This window comes from Olea europaea, chromosome 20, assembly GCF_002742605.1.
Source record: "Olea europaea var. sylvestris chromosome 20, O_europaea_v1, whole genome shotgun sequence".
Lineage (NCBI taxonomy): Eukaryota > Viridiplantae > Streptophyta > Magnoliopsida > Lamiales > Oleaceae > Olea > Olea europaea.
In genome coordinates, this window is record NC_036256.1 from 8478527 (window position 1) to 8493524 (window position 14998).

A 14998-nucleotide genomic window follows, 5' to 3' on the forward strand; every position below is an offset into this window, starting at 1 on the left:
TCAGAAGAGTTTATCGCCTACTTAATGCATCTACGACCTTGTTAAGGGAGCCTTCTTTGTGCTTAATCACAAAAGTAAACTGCTACAAATAAGCAATCTAAGAAGCATGTCAAGTAGATGCCTTATCTAGAATACTAAATTGTTTAAGGGTATCATGGTCAATATACAAAACGAATTCCATCTAGAACAAAAAAATGACGCTAATGTTGAACCACTAGGACTATCGCATAGAAGTCCACATCATAAGTAATATATCAAGATTTAGGACTAGAAAGTTTCTTACTGAAATTACATTAGGACGATTATTTAGGCTCAGCACATCACTAGTACCCACTTTCAAAGCATCGCAATGCAACTTAAATGACTGAGTAAAATCATGCAATTCCAAAACTGGGACAGTTGTCAATTTCTATTTAATCAACTAAAAAGATGACTCTACCCCAGGATTTCACTGAAATTTCACTGTAACTTGCCATTCTTTATACAATCCGTAATTGGTGCCATGATACTATTGAAACATGGTATAAACATACTGTAAAAGAAAGCAAGGCCATGAATACTCCGCACTTCTGTAATGGTCTTAGGCTATGGCCACTGACTTCTTACATTTACTTTGGATATATCAATTGCTAATTTCTCTTTCGACACCACATAACCTAAAAGTACAACACAATCAATTAGAAAGTTACACTCTTCACTCACTACAGCATAAAATTTATCCCTGCGAGGGACTGAAAGAACTTCTCAAATGTGCTAAATATGATCATCATTGTTAGCACTATAAATCAAAATATCATCAAAGTAAACTACAACAAATTTACCGATGAATAGACGAAGACCTTGATTCATAACCCCCATTAAATTGCTAGGCGCGTTGGAAAGGCCAAATGGCATGACTAACCACTTGTATAACCCTTCCCTCATCTTAAAGGCTATCTTCCACTTATCCCCCAAGCCTGATATGAATCTGATGATACCTACTCCTCAACCACTACATTCTAGCAACTCCCAGAATCACTAACAAACATACAAATCCTTCCATCAACAGTACATGTAGATTGAAAGATATTATTATGCAACCAGTCACTCTTACTCTCCAGAGTGGTCAAAAAACTGTCTCACTACCAATTCTTGACCCGCATCACCAACAACAAATTCATCCTCATCTGTTGTTTCTTCAGCGTCCCCATTATCAAATACAAGCACCCTCTTATAATCTCCATACCCCTTATCAACAAAGAGTTTTGCATGAAATTTTGGGACATTCAGATTGTCTATGACCCATACCTCCATAAGTAAAGCGAGTACCACCTCCAGGACGTGTTGATTGTTAAACAAGATTTGCTTTAGAAGAACCAGTCTGGTTAGGATTAATAGGACGCATTGTCTACTAATGTGAATTACTGGAAGAATCCCTACAATGAAAAGACCTATATTTCGTCTGTACCGTTGTTTCTATATCTGTATCTCCTTTTGATTTGGCTCAAACATTGTCACGGAATCAAACATATTCAGTATGTCCTGTATTTGGGAATGAAGACCACCCATTTATCGCAATACCAACTATTCCTTCATTTTCATCACCTTATTTGAATCAATGTGTAAAACTTCGTCATATAGTCATCGACCATCTTCATGCTTTGACGCAAATTCTACAATCACTGATACATAGTCCGAACATAATTATAGGGCAGAAATTGCTTCTTCATGTACTTATTTATTTTATCCTAAGACGCCATCTTGGCCTTCCGTTATCTAGATCTCGTAACCTTTGTCTATGGCCACCACGTCGCTGTTTGTCCAAGAAATCTTGTTGCAACGAAGAGGCACACTTTTACTAGCAAGAACCTTCTCAAATTTCAAGACCTCCTCCACTGTAGTCACTCAATCCAAGAGTTCTTTTGGGCTTAATCCACCATGGAACTCAAGAATATCAATCAAAAACCCTGATTTCTAGCGCCTACTCTTCTCCTGGCCACTTTCTCTCCATTGGAGTGGCAGATCTATTGGATTATCAAGTTGCGTATATGGATTTTCACCTTCAGAATCCTCAAGCGATTGGGTTACAGGAGCATGTTGCTATGACGCGAGTGTAGCGATTTGCAAGGTCAGCAACTCCACTCGTTGATGCAGCTGTACGATCTCATCACATCTATTCACCTCATCTACTAGGGCTTCACGAGCTTTTGGACATCACATTGGCAGCATGTTGAACGAATGAATCTCGCATTGATACCAACTGGCTTAGTAGAAGCTTATAGGAAAGATAAACAAATCTCATAAAGATGAAAAACTCACAAAAATTTTATTTCAATCAATGTGACCTCCAAGGGCTTACAATACTTTATATGGCGAAAAACCCTAGGAAAATTAGGAAAAAATTAAATTATATATATATATATATATATATATATATATATATATATATATATATTTTGCAAAAATAGAAAAATTTGAAATAATAACTAAAATTGAAAGTCTCAACCTTCAGAATTATCCTCAACAAATGGAATTCAAATTTGAGTTTATTTGATTGAGATATAATCAAAACAAAAATTATCAAAAAAGGAAAAAAATGCACAAACGAATGCCTAAACGAATGAATTTACCTGAAATTGTCCTTGCATCATGGGGGCATAGTCTTGTTCATTGGTCTGTTTCCAATCAAATTTGATTAAAAATTAGTAATAAATAGACGACCCCAAATTTTTTTCAAAAATCGAGAAGTTACCTATTTTCTGCTTGCGCCAATCCCACTTTTCCATAAAGTCTAATTCCTTTTGTACCACACCATGTACTATTTCTTATTATTGACCAAATGAATTAAAATTACTAGAGAAGTATTCTTCTCATCTATCCCTTCTAATTATTTTTTATTTTCTTATTTAAGTGATTTTTAATTTCATTCTCATATATCTTAAACATATCAAAGGTTTTATGTTTATTTTTCATTAGATAAACATAAGTCTACCTAGAGTGATCATCTATAAAGGTAATAAACTATCTATTTTCACCCCTAATTAACATGCCATAAAGTTCATGTATCTCTAAATGATTAAGTTCTAAAATTTGAAAAGTTCTATTCACAATTTGATAAGACTTCTTAATTCTTTTAGATTCTACACATGTTTTACATGTATAAGCATCATTTGCATTGTAAGAAATCATATCAAATTTAAGCATTCGTTTCATTGTACTAGAACCTATGTGACCTAGTCTAATATATAAAGTAAAAGAATCAATCAAGTAAGCAAAATCAATTTTATTATTATTAATATTGTCAAACGACACATAATTTGATCATTCCTTTGCAAGAATAGCATTTCCAACAAATTTTCCATTTTGGGATAGTACATATTTTTTGGGCTCATAAACACATTTGATACTTGATTTCCCTAAGATATTTCCACTCATTAAGTTCCTATTTATTTTTTGAACATCTAATACATTTGTTAAAGTATTGATTTTTCTGTAAGTGAAGATGATATCCACATTTCGTTTTCCTACCACTTTGGCGCAGTCTTCATTACCCATTTGTATCTCTTGCTATCTATTTGACTCATGATAATTCTTGAAGAGTGACTTTTCGTATGATACATGAATAGTTGCACATGTATATGTATTGTACCACCAATAGGGCACTTTGCCCTTGATAGCATTAATTTTGCTCAATGTAGCCACAATGCTATTTCATCAATGGAATTAAATTTTAAGTCTTTCTTGGTTTATTTCTGGTATAGGAATTTCTTTGCAAAATGTCCAGATTTTCCACATACAAAACACTATCCATTATTCTTCTTCTTAAATTTGATAAAGTTATTAGAAGATTTCCTCTTGTTTGCTTTGATAGACCACATGGTATTTTTAATGGCATTGGCTTCTGATGTGCCTTCATAAGAGTTTTAATTCTTATCTTTTGCCCTCGATTCTTCCATAATGTGGAGGTGATTCCAAACTTGTTCCAAAAAGTAATTTTCAAAATTAAGAAGAATCTTCTATCGGTATCCTTTCAAAGTCCCTGAGACTTTACCAATGATTACTCATACTATGAAAGATTCTAAAAGTTCAATCTTGATCGCCTTTAATTTGTTGATGAGTACTTGCAATTCATGCCCTTGAGGAAAAAGATGATTGGTTTCAAGAAACTTAAAATCGAAATAACTCAATATCAAAAATTTCCTGGTGTTGAGTTTCTTCGGCTTTGTATTTGTTCTCTAACACATTCCAAATATCTTTTGCCGAGGAAATGTTGATTTATAGATCATACAATAGATCGATGAGTGCGTTGAGTATGTGACTCTTGATGCTTTTGCCTTTCCATTCTTATGACATCGATATCTCCATTTTATTAGCTCTGGAATTGATATCTGCAATTCCAGATCAAGGGTGTAAAAGATCTTCAATACTGTGAGAAGGAATTTCAACTTATCTTGCTATTGAGTAAATTTGTTCTGTCGAATCGATCCAAACTAACAAGATGTTGATTCATAAGTTTGATGGTAGCCATGGTAGTCTCGTTCTCCATAACTTAATTTAGTTCGAGAGTTTTGCTAAATTGAATTCTTCAAGGAGAATGGAGAAGAGAACCAATAGAACCAGCAAAAATGGAAAAGGCTTGAATGTGTTATCGTTGTCTTCAATATAATTTGCTCTTTCTAGAATTGATTATGATACTTAATAGGACTCAAGGCAAAATGGTTTGTGAGATTGAAGAAGCTTTAGAGGAAGATAAACACTAAGCACTTGTGTTTTCTCCTTATAACATGAATATCACATGAATGAATGAATATGTACAGAGAAGTTTTTAAAAGATTCTTTCTGTATGGAATGATCTCATGAATTGATAATTTTATAGTGTTTTAGAATGAAAAATATTTCATATTTATAGATTATCATTCATGCACCAAGAAAAGATCTCAAAGTTCATGAAAATGCGCCAAAAAATGAATCAGAATTTCAAATTCAACAATTAAAAAATTGGCATGGACAATAGCCAGTACAAAATCAGGCCCTCGCCTAGGCCAAAGTTTTGGCCTCGGGTAAACCAAATCAAGGCCGAGTGAATGCCTAGACTTAAGCTTGGGCATTCGTTCTGGCCAAAATTACAGTCCTTCCTTTTTTCTTCTTGTTTGACTTTCGGTGTTTCCGTACTTGCTCGACACATTCAAATGGATGTATTATCATTCCAATACACTTGTCATTATAAGTTGAACAATAAACTACCACACTTCTTCCTATATATCATTCCACACCGTATTTTGCAGATTGGTAAAGAAATTACACTTTATAAATTCACCAATATATGAGCATCCTATCATACACGGAATCAAAAATAATTATTTGTAGAAAAAAAAATGTAAAAAAATAAAAGGTTTTTCCACAATAAAAATGAGATCATAAAACACGTGAAATGGGAGCGTTTTCTGAACATGTTAATTTATTCAATTTCATATTTTTAATAATAACTCAATCCTTTAAAACTCTATCCATACTTAAATTTAAATCATTAATGTTGAAGGCTTATTTGTTAAAATGAATCATTCAAAAGTTTAGATTAATATTGAAGACATACATGGATCTTCAACACGCTATATTGAAGTGCGTGAGGATTTTTCTTTTCCTGCTCAAAGGCGTGATATGTACATAATTTATTTTTTATAAATGATTTATTACGAGAACTGCATTCAGAACCTCAATGTGCTTTGGTATGATAGAACTCTTTCATAAAAACCATTTAAAGATGCATTTTTCTTCTTTTTTCAAAATTTTAAGCTTGACATGGTGCAATTCATAAATAACATTATGAATTTAAGTCTCCCACAATTTTTCAAGTTTGCAAACCAAAGACTAAGAAAATTTCAAATCAAAATAACTTTTTTTTTTTTGTTGAATTAGTGATTTGACATTGCATTGTGGTGAGAGGTAGGGTTTTTGTAATGTTTAACAGCTTAATATGTACGTAATTTTCGTAAATTGTGAAAATGGAATTCATGCCATTTACATGTTCTGATGTGATATAAAATTCTTTTTATGATAATTCAATAAAATACGGCTTTGCAGAATGAACTATTTGAAAATTTGTGCACTTACACAAGGGAACTTGCTAAATAATCGACCACCAATTTGGTGGAATTTCAGGCTTAGTATACCAATCTCAACCTTATCAATACACCCAAGTAATCACAACCCAAAACCTTTAACTTCCTCCAAACTCCGATTGCTCAAGATTTGTGCCCACTTAGGACACAAGGGAATGGTATTTGTAGCCAAAAAGCTGGTGCCACAAAGGCCAGAGAAGAACAAGAAGAAAATGGCCAAGGAGAAGCACAAAACAAGGAGGCAAACTCGGTTCTCTCTCAAACAAGGAAAACACACGTTAATGATAAAACAAAAAGAGGCTAGTATATATAGGTTAGGTTAGGTTAAAGTGATGGGGCCAAGCCCAATACAAATACGGTGAGTGGGCCAAAATATATGTCATCCAATGAGTGTAGAAACCAGGCCATAAGCAACACTAATTAATTAGGTTGCTTTCAATGTCCCAAATAGTCTTAGGGTTGGGTCATCAATTTTGGGTGTCGATATTTATTTTATCCAACATCGATTTAACATTATCCCCCAGATTATTGGGTATCAAAAGCCAACAATATTCACCTTAATGCCCAATTGTCTGCAAGCAAACAAAATGCGAAGTTTATACTTGCACAATCAAGGTAATCTAATAAAATTGGTATCACAGACCTTACATCGGGTTTTGGACCTGAAACACATATCATACCTGCTCCATGTACTCATCAGGGCTAAGGTCCAAAAAAACCCATGTAGGAACAAGTATTCACAGTGAACAAATAATTTTGTGATGAAGATATTATATTGGATAATACACAGATCTTTTCAAATGCATAAATGACGCCATGAAAAATCTCACCACACTTATCATATCCCATTTTGTGTTACTCCCACCTCGAGAACACTTATCTCTTCTCATCGCCCACCGTGCTCACTAGATAATCACTCAGCTCATGTCTAACTGACAAGTCACAATAGATTCTAAGCTCTCGGTATAATCCTCTATCACCACATCACTTCTCTCAACCTACGTGGATAATGGGTCTCTAACTTACCGAAGTGATAGAAGTGTCTCTCTCACACTCCACCTGTACAGGGTTTCTTTCACAGATAAAGGATTTTAGACATTTGATCACATGTCCACTCGTGATCCAAATGTCACACTTCACATCCCCGGTACAAACCACAATTTACTCCTAGACATCTATACTCCACTTCACAAAAAGACACCGAACACACTACTAATGCATCCTAAACATACTATGCATGCAACCACTTACACCCAGTAATCATATTGTCTCAAAATTCATGCAAACACACATATCAAACAAATTGAAAAGTAATATATAATCATGCAATAGAATTAGACAATCACACACATGTAGAAAGGATCACACACAGATGCATATGCAACAACTAAATTTACTCTCAATAAACCTGATGCGAACCCTGTAGCAATGGAAACTACGAAACCCACAACGAGATTGATGCGGAACCCAAGAACGCCAATACTAACTCGATTTTGGATCTTGAACCCCAAGAATTGAACCAAGAACCCTAGATTAGCGAAGAACCTAAATCACTTGATTACAATTAACAGAACTCACAATCCGATTGATTAGAACGCCACAAGAAGTTGATTCTTGATAAGTTCCAAGATTGTTCAAGAAAAACAAGAAATTGAAAGAACAATTCTCTCTCTATAATATTAAGCAAAAGTCAAAAGTTCTTACAATGAAAAGTAATCTCCTATTTATACTAATGAATAAAAACGTCCAAAACCATCAAATTATGGTAATAATTTGATTTCATAAGAATTCTATCGAAACTAGGAAATTCGGCCAAAATTAGAAAATTCGCCAATTTTTTTTTGCTTGTGCGGCCGCATGGTGTAAATTCATGCGGTCGCATGGTTCAAGAGGAATTAGTTTTTTGGTTTTTGGTATGCATGTGTGCGGCCGCATGTGGTTTTGCCTGTGCGACCGCATGGTGTTGTCTTCGGCCTCCGCTTTCGTCGCTTGATAACAAATTGATCCAAGTTGATTCGACCTTCAACCCGAACATGAAAGTTGCTCCATTTTGAGTCCCGAACATGGTTCCATCAATGGTTTCTTGAACGAGCAATTCCATCGCTTGTTTCACTTGCTTTGTCCTTGATTGTGTCATTGGTCCACCATCGACTATCAACGGGTCTCGTCTCGCACTTGCCTTCATCAGGTTCGACTCCTGGATCATATCATCTCCTCTCCCTTCGAAAGGATTCGTCCTCGAATCTGAACCTACATCAAACAGAGAGAGATCAGATACATTAAAAGTAGCTGAAACATTATACTCACCAAGTAAATCCACTTTGTATGCATTGTCATTGATCCTCTTGATGATTTGAAACGGTCCATCACCTCGTGGTTGCAATTTTGACTTCCTCTGTTCTGGAAAACGCTCTTTTCTGAAATGCATGCAGACTCAATCTTCAGGCTCAAACGTAACGCGTCTTCTTCCTTTATTTGCTTTTGATGCAGTCAGCTTTCCTTTCTCTTCGATCTGCATCCTGACCTTTTCATGGAGTGTTCTCACCATCTCGACTTTTCGTTTTCCATCCAAGCTACCTCGTTCATGCACAGGTAAAGGCATTAAATCCATAGGTGTTAGTGGATTAAAACCATAAACAATTTCAAAAGGAGAAAACGAAGTAGTAGAATGTGTAGCTTGATTATATGCAAACTCTATAAACGGTAAACACTCTTCCCATGATTTCAGATTTTTATTGATCACTGTCCTAAGTAGTTGAGTCATAGTTCGATTAACTACCTCAGTTTGTCCATCTGTTTGTGGGTGACAAGTTGTAGAAAATAATAACTTAGTCCCTAACTTACTCTACAGAACACGTCAAAAATGACTCAAAAGCTTCACGTCCCTATCAGACACTATACTTTTAGGTACTCCATGTAAACGTATTATTTTCCTAAAGAATAAGTCCGCAATATTAGTAGCATCGTCAGTTTTATGACATGGTATGAAGTGCGCCATCTTACTAAACCTATCGACCACTACAAATATTGAATCCCGACCCCTTTTTGTCCTAGACAAACCTAACACAAAGTCCATAGAGATGTCTACCCAAGGTTCACTAGGTACAGGCAAAGGAGTATACAAACCATGGGGTTGAACCTTAGACTTAGCCTTTTTACAAGTTATGCACTTTCCACATATTTGTTCTACGTCATGTCGCATTTTAGGCCAATAAAAATGTTCCCTTAACATGTCTAACGTCTTTTGAACCCCGAAGTGTCCCATTAAACCACCCCCATGTGCTTCCCTTACCAATAATTCACGCAAAGAACAATTAGGAATGCACAATTTATCTTCCCTAAACAAATATCCTTCATGCCTATAGAATTTATCAAATGCACCGTTGTCACATGAAGCATAAATACTAGAAAAATCACAATCAAATTCATACATGCCCTTAATATGCTCGAGACCAAGTAATTTAGTACTTAATGAATTTAAAAGCACGTACCTTCGGGACAACGCATCAGCAACTATATTTTCGTTACCTTGTTTGTACTTGATGACGTAGGGAAATGTCTCGATAAACTCCACCCATCTCACTTGTCTTTTGTTCAACTTACCTTGACCTCACAAATGCTTTGAAGATTCATGATCGGTGTGTATCACGAATTCCTTTGGCCATAAGTAGTGCTGCCAAGTCTCCAATGCTCGAACAAGTGAATACAACTCCTTGTCATATGTCGGATAATTCAATGCTGCCCCACTCAACTTTTCGCTAAAGTAAGCAATAGGTCTCCTTTCCTGCATTAACACTGCTCCTATACTTATTCCTGATGCATCACACTCAACCTCGAATGTTTTATCAAAATCTGGTAATGCCAAAACAGGTGCCTTACATAGCTTATCCTTAATGGTGTTAAATGCAATTTCTTGAGATTCTTCCCAATGAAAACCTACACTCTTCTTTACTATTTCAGTCAACGGTGTGGTGATCGTGCTAAAATCTCTTACAAATCGCCTATAAAAACTAGCCAATCCATGAAAACTCCTAACTTCAGTTGTAGTCTTAGGTGTTGGCCATTCCTTTATAGCTTTTATCTTTCTTCATCGACTTCCACCCCGTTAGCACTAACCACAAATCCTAGGAAAACAACTCTCTCCATGCAAAATGTGCACTTTTTGAAATTAGCATATAGTTGTTCCTTTCGCAACACAACAAGCACACAATTTGAATGTTCTAAATGCTCATCTAGGTTTTTGCTATAGATTAAGATGTCATCAAAATAAACTACAACAAATTTTCCAATAAAAGCACGCAAAACATGGTTCATTAAACGCATAAAAATGCTTAGTGTATTAGTGAGTCCAAACGGCATAACTAACCATTCATACAATCCATACTTAGTCTTAAACGCCATTTTCCATTCATCACCCTCCCGCATGCGAATTTGATGATATCCACTCTTAAGATCGATCTTACTAAAAATGCAAGCACCATGCAACTCATCAAGCATATCAGCTAGCCTTTCCTCTTTGACATGGCATAAAGATTCGAGTCTGCGGTTTAGTTGATTTTTAAGGGACACGTTTTGCTCCACCCACGCTGTTAGTTCCAACTGTATCTCTCTCAGGTGCTTGTATATTTGTCGGCAGTCTGGTTTTAGGTCCGATTTAATGCATTCTTCTTGTTTCTTCTTCCATAAAATTTTGCTACTTTGTCTCGTAAACCTTGGAATTCAGTCTTGAGTTTCTTGATTTGCTGAAATGCACTGCTAAATCTTAACCGGTGTCCAAGTTTTTGTCTAGTATTGCGTTAATATCCCTCTGGAGATTTGGCTCAAAAACTGAAATAGCAGGATCTTTATCAATGAAGACGAAATTGATTTTATCTTCTTCATTTGTAATGGGAAGATTGGCATCATCATTCAATTAAAATCATTATGTGCACCCAATTTTCCTTGAAGAAGGTACAATTTTTGGCGTAGTTGTCAATTTTTTGCATCCCTCTTGGCAATGGTACTCTTCATTCCTCTCATTTGCACTGTCGTCCTAAATTCCGCGTCCTTGTCTTTCTTCTTTTTGTCACTGAGTTTCCGCTTCACATCTTTGTAATTCCTAAGAATTGCAGTTTATTCTGTTAGCAAAATCTTCTCCATCCTCTTGTCTATTCAAGAGGATCAACTGCCAGTTTAAATCTTCTTTCTTCTTGTTAGGATTTATGTTGTATTGACAATTTTGTAGACAAAATCAAGTCCAAGTTAAATTATATTAGCAGTTTAACGAGTTGTGATTAACGTCAAAAGAGTTGGAATTGGTAGTATAGTTCTTGAAGGAGTCCAAGATGTTCAAGAAGATCACATGTGATAAAAGGGAAATTCATTTAGAAGTCTAAAGAGCGTCAAAGAGCCGCACAAATTATGTTCCAAAATTTCAGTTGTAACTTAAAACGCGTTTTTAGCGAAAAAAAGAAGAAAAGGAATTTGGACAAGAATATTAGAGACGAAGTGTATCCCTTTGTGATAGCTTTCCAATGTATTTTGAATAACCTCAATCGGATCTCAGGAGTGAAAGTTATGATGCAAATACTGACAACTATTTAGCTGTCGCTTGCTTGTCGCTCGAGCAACGGTATTACGTGTGAAACCCTTGTTCGAGTTTTTCAAGAGTTTTATTTGGCCCATACTACCTAATTACTATAAATATCCAAGCTCTAACACATTTTTCTACGCGTGGTTGTTCATTATATTACTTCTTCATAACATCATTCAAAGATCCAAGAACACATTCAACCATTGAGATTAATAATTTGATTCTTAAGATCATTCAACCACAACTTTGGGAAAATATCAAATTCACATAATCCTAAACACCAACTTCCTGTACACATATAGGAAGGTATATTTTTAATAACTTTTAGAGGTTGCTAAAGATTGAAGGAGGTTGGACCAGAAGCATAGAAAGAGTACAAGAACGAGGCGTTCGTGGTGATCGGGGGAGATAGACAATTTCAGAAGATCGGGAATATGTGTGAGTGAAGCACGTCCCAATGGGCTAGGAGATTGCAATAAGTAGATCGATGAGTCTAGTGGAATTTTCTAGACTGGATCATACTGTAAGTTCATCATTGTCTATAGCGGAGGTTACTGGCCTCGAAATTTTTACCTAGTTGGGTTTTCTTCGTCAACAATCTTTTGTGTTAATTACTGCTTTATTGATTATTTCAACATAGGATAATCTAACACGTTTGATTAACAATTTAGAAACAATAAAAGTGACTCGTTGTTTATAATTGATAATTTTAATTTTGTAGCATTCACCTATTCACATTCTCTAGATGGTCTTACGGTCGAACTAGTAACTTTCAAGTGGTTTCAGAGCCTAAAATTGATCTTTGACCCTATTAGTTTGGATGGGTCGGTCATTATTCGTTCCTCCTTATTTTGATGATAGCAATTATGTATATTGGAAGGTTAGAATAAGAGCTTTTCTTAAATCTATGGATGAGCGTATTTAGTTGATTGTGGTAAATGGTTGGGCCGTCCTTTCTGTTAATGGTGTCATCACCCCACTCCTCTTGTTAATTGGTCGAAATTTAATTTAGTTGATTGCAATTGGAATAATAAAGCCCTACACGCGTTACTTATGGCAGTGTCCCCTGAAAAATTTAGGCGTATGTCTATGTGCGTGGTTGCGAAAGTGATTTGAGATATTTTATAGACCACACGAGAGGGAAATAAGTGTTCATGCATATATTTTCTGTTATTAATTCTCAATTAATAAACATTCACATTCATTTAATTAATATTTATATTCATTTATGCATTTTGGTGTTTTTAATTCTAATTATAAGTTAATTAGAATTTCACATTCAAGAGTATAGTTCATTATTCACGTCCGTGTATGCTAATTAGCAAACAATTTCACTTAATTGAAAATTAAATTGTATTCATTTAGTATAAATGATTTAAAATTCATTGTTACATATATATTCCATGATATTAATTCTAAATCAATTAAGATTCACATTAATTCATGTTTCATTTATGTATTTAGTTGTAATTCTAATATTCACATTCAAGTGTACATATCACTATTTACGTGCATGTATAATAATTAAATATTTAAATTATATTCACAAATTGGTCGTTGTTTCATTTCAGTCATCAAATATTTTGTTTTTCTTTCTAACACACCAATGGAGTGGTTTTAGTCAAACTGAATTCTGCAATGACAATCAATAAGGTTCAAGGATAAACAATACCTCATGTCAGAATATATATTCCACAACATATATTCTTGTATGGATGGTTATATGTTGCACTTTGACGAGTAATTTCTATACCAACTACAAAGGTTCTAATTAAGTCAAATATCCATAATCACACACAAAATATAATGTAAAAAGGATTCTTATTGAATAAAAAGTTCATTGATTTTTGTTAACTACTTTTCATATTCACGCATCTTGAAGTATTATTTTCACGTCACTTATAAAGCATTTCAAAGTTGCACGTTAAAAATCCTGGGTCTTCTTCTTCTTTCCCCCTTGCAAGCTGGTCGAAAAACTCGGCAAAATCGTGTTTGATTCACCAATTTCCGACTGAATCTATCATTTTATTGGATTATTACTGGTTTTTGTATCTCCGGTTATAAGACAAAAAACCAAACGATTACCCAATCATTCATGGTTTTTCGAAATGATCGGTCTGGTTCGGGTTTGAAAATATTGCTTATATCGGTCGAAAAATACAATAGTAGAGAAATACATGAAAAATAAATAAATAAAAGAAATTTACAAGGTAAAATATTCGAGTCTAAGATCTAGAAACAAGCATTTATCAAATAATCCATTATATAGTACAATTTGCTACCGGACCATTTTTTAATTTTACTTCTCTACAATCTTAGGGTGTGTGTTTGTCATCCATTATTTGCAAAGAATGTATTATGGAATAGTGATTGACGTTGAAATGTGTGGTTAAAAAAAAAGAAATTTTTTTATTTTAAGTATAATATTATTTTAATAAAAAATGTATGATTGAAAATAAATGCCGTAAAAAAAGAATGAAAAAAATGGGAGAGAATGGACGCCTTATTTCAGAAGGCATCACTATGCCATCATGCTGACATCAATTTTTTTTCTTTTTAAAATTTGGTTGGTAAAACGGCGTCATTTACCGAGGTACTTTTTAAAATGGCTTGGTCAAACAACCAATTTTTCAGTTTGACCATTTTTTATTTTTTTTTGTATTCACCACATTGGCCTCTTATCACTAAAAAGACAATTCTACCCTTATTCATGTTTGATAATTACAAAAGTATATCAATTCTTTAAAAGACAATAATACCCTTAATAGTTTAAATAAATTCAGTTACTTCCATACGTAAATTTCAAAATCAGTTTTGCTTATCAGTTTCTCCAATACAGTAAAAAAGAATTTTTTCCTTCCATCTGCTAAAATATTGAAATCTCCCAAAATTATCAAAGGTTCAAGAAAGAAACAATACTCACAGTCGGCACTGAAAATTGGTAAGTGTAAATACGTATTTTGAATTTTGTTTTAGTTAAATTTACTGTTTGAATCTTTAAATAATTATTTTGAGAAAAGCAGATGAATTTTACAGTATTTAAACACAGATTTATAATTTTTTTATAGCAAAAACAACAAAAAAATTCATCTCTGTATGCATATATTTTATAGGAAAAATTTATAGGTGTCTGTAAAATAAATATTTAAACATTATTTCGTTGAAAAAGGGAAAAAATGTTTAAATATTTTTTCCCTTTTTCAACGAAATAATGTTTAAATATTTATTTTACAGACACCTATAAATTTTTCCTGTAAAATATATGCATACAGAGATGAATTTTTTTGTTGTTTTTGCTATAAAAAAATTATAAATCTGTGTTTAAATA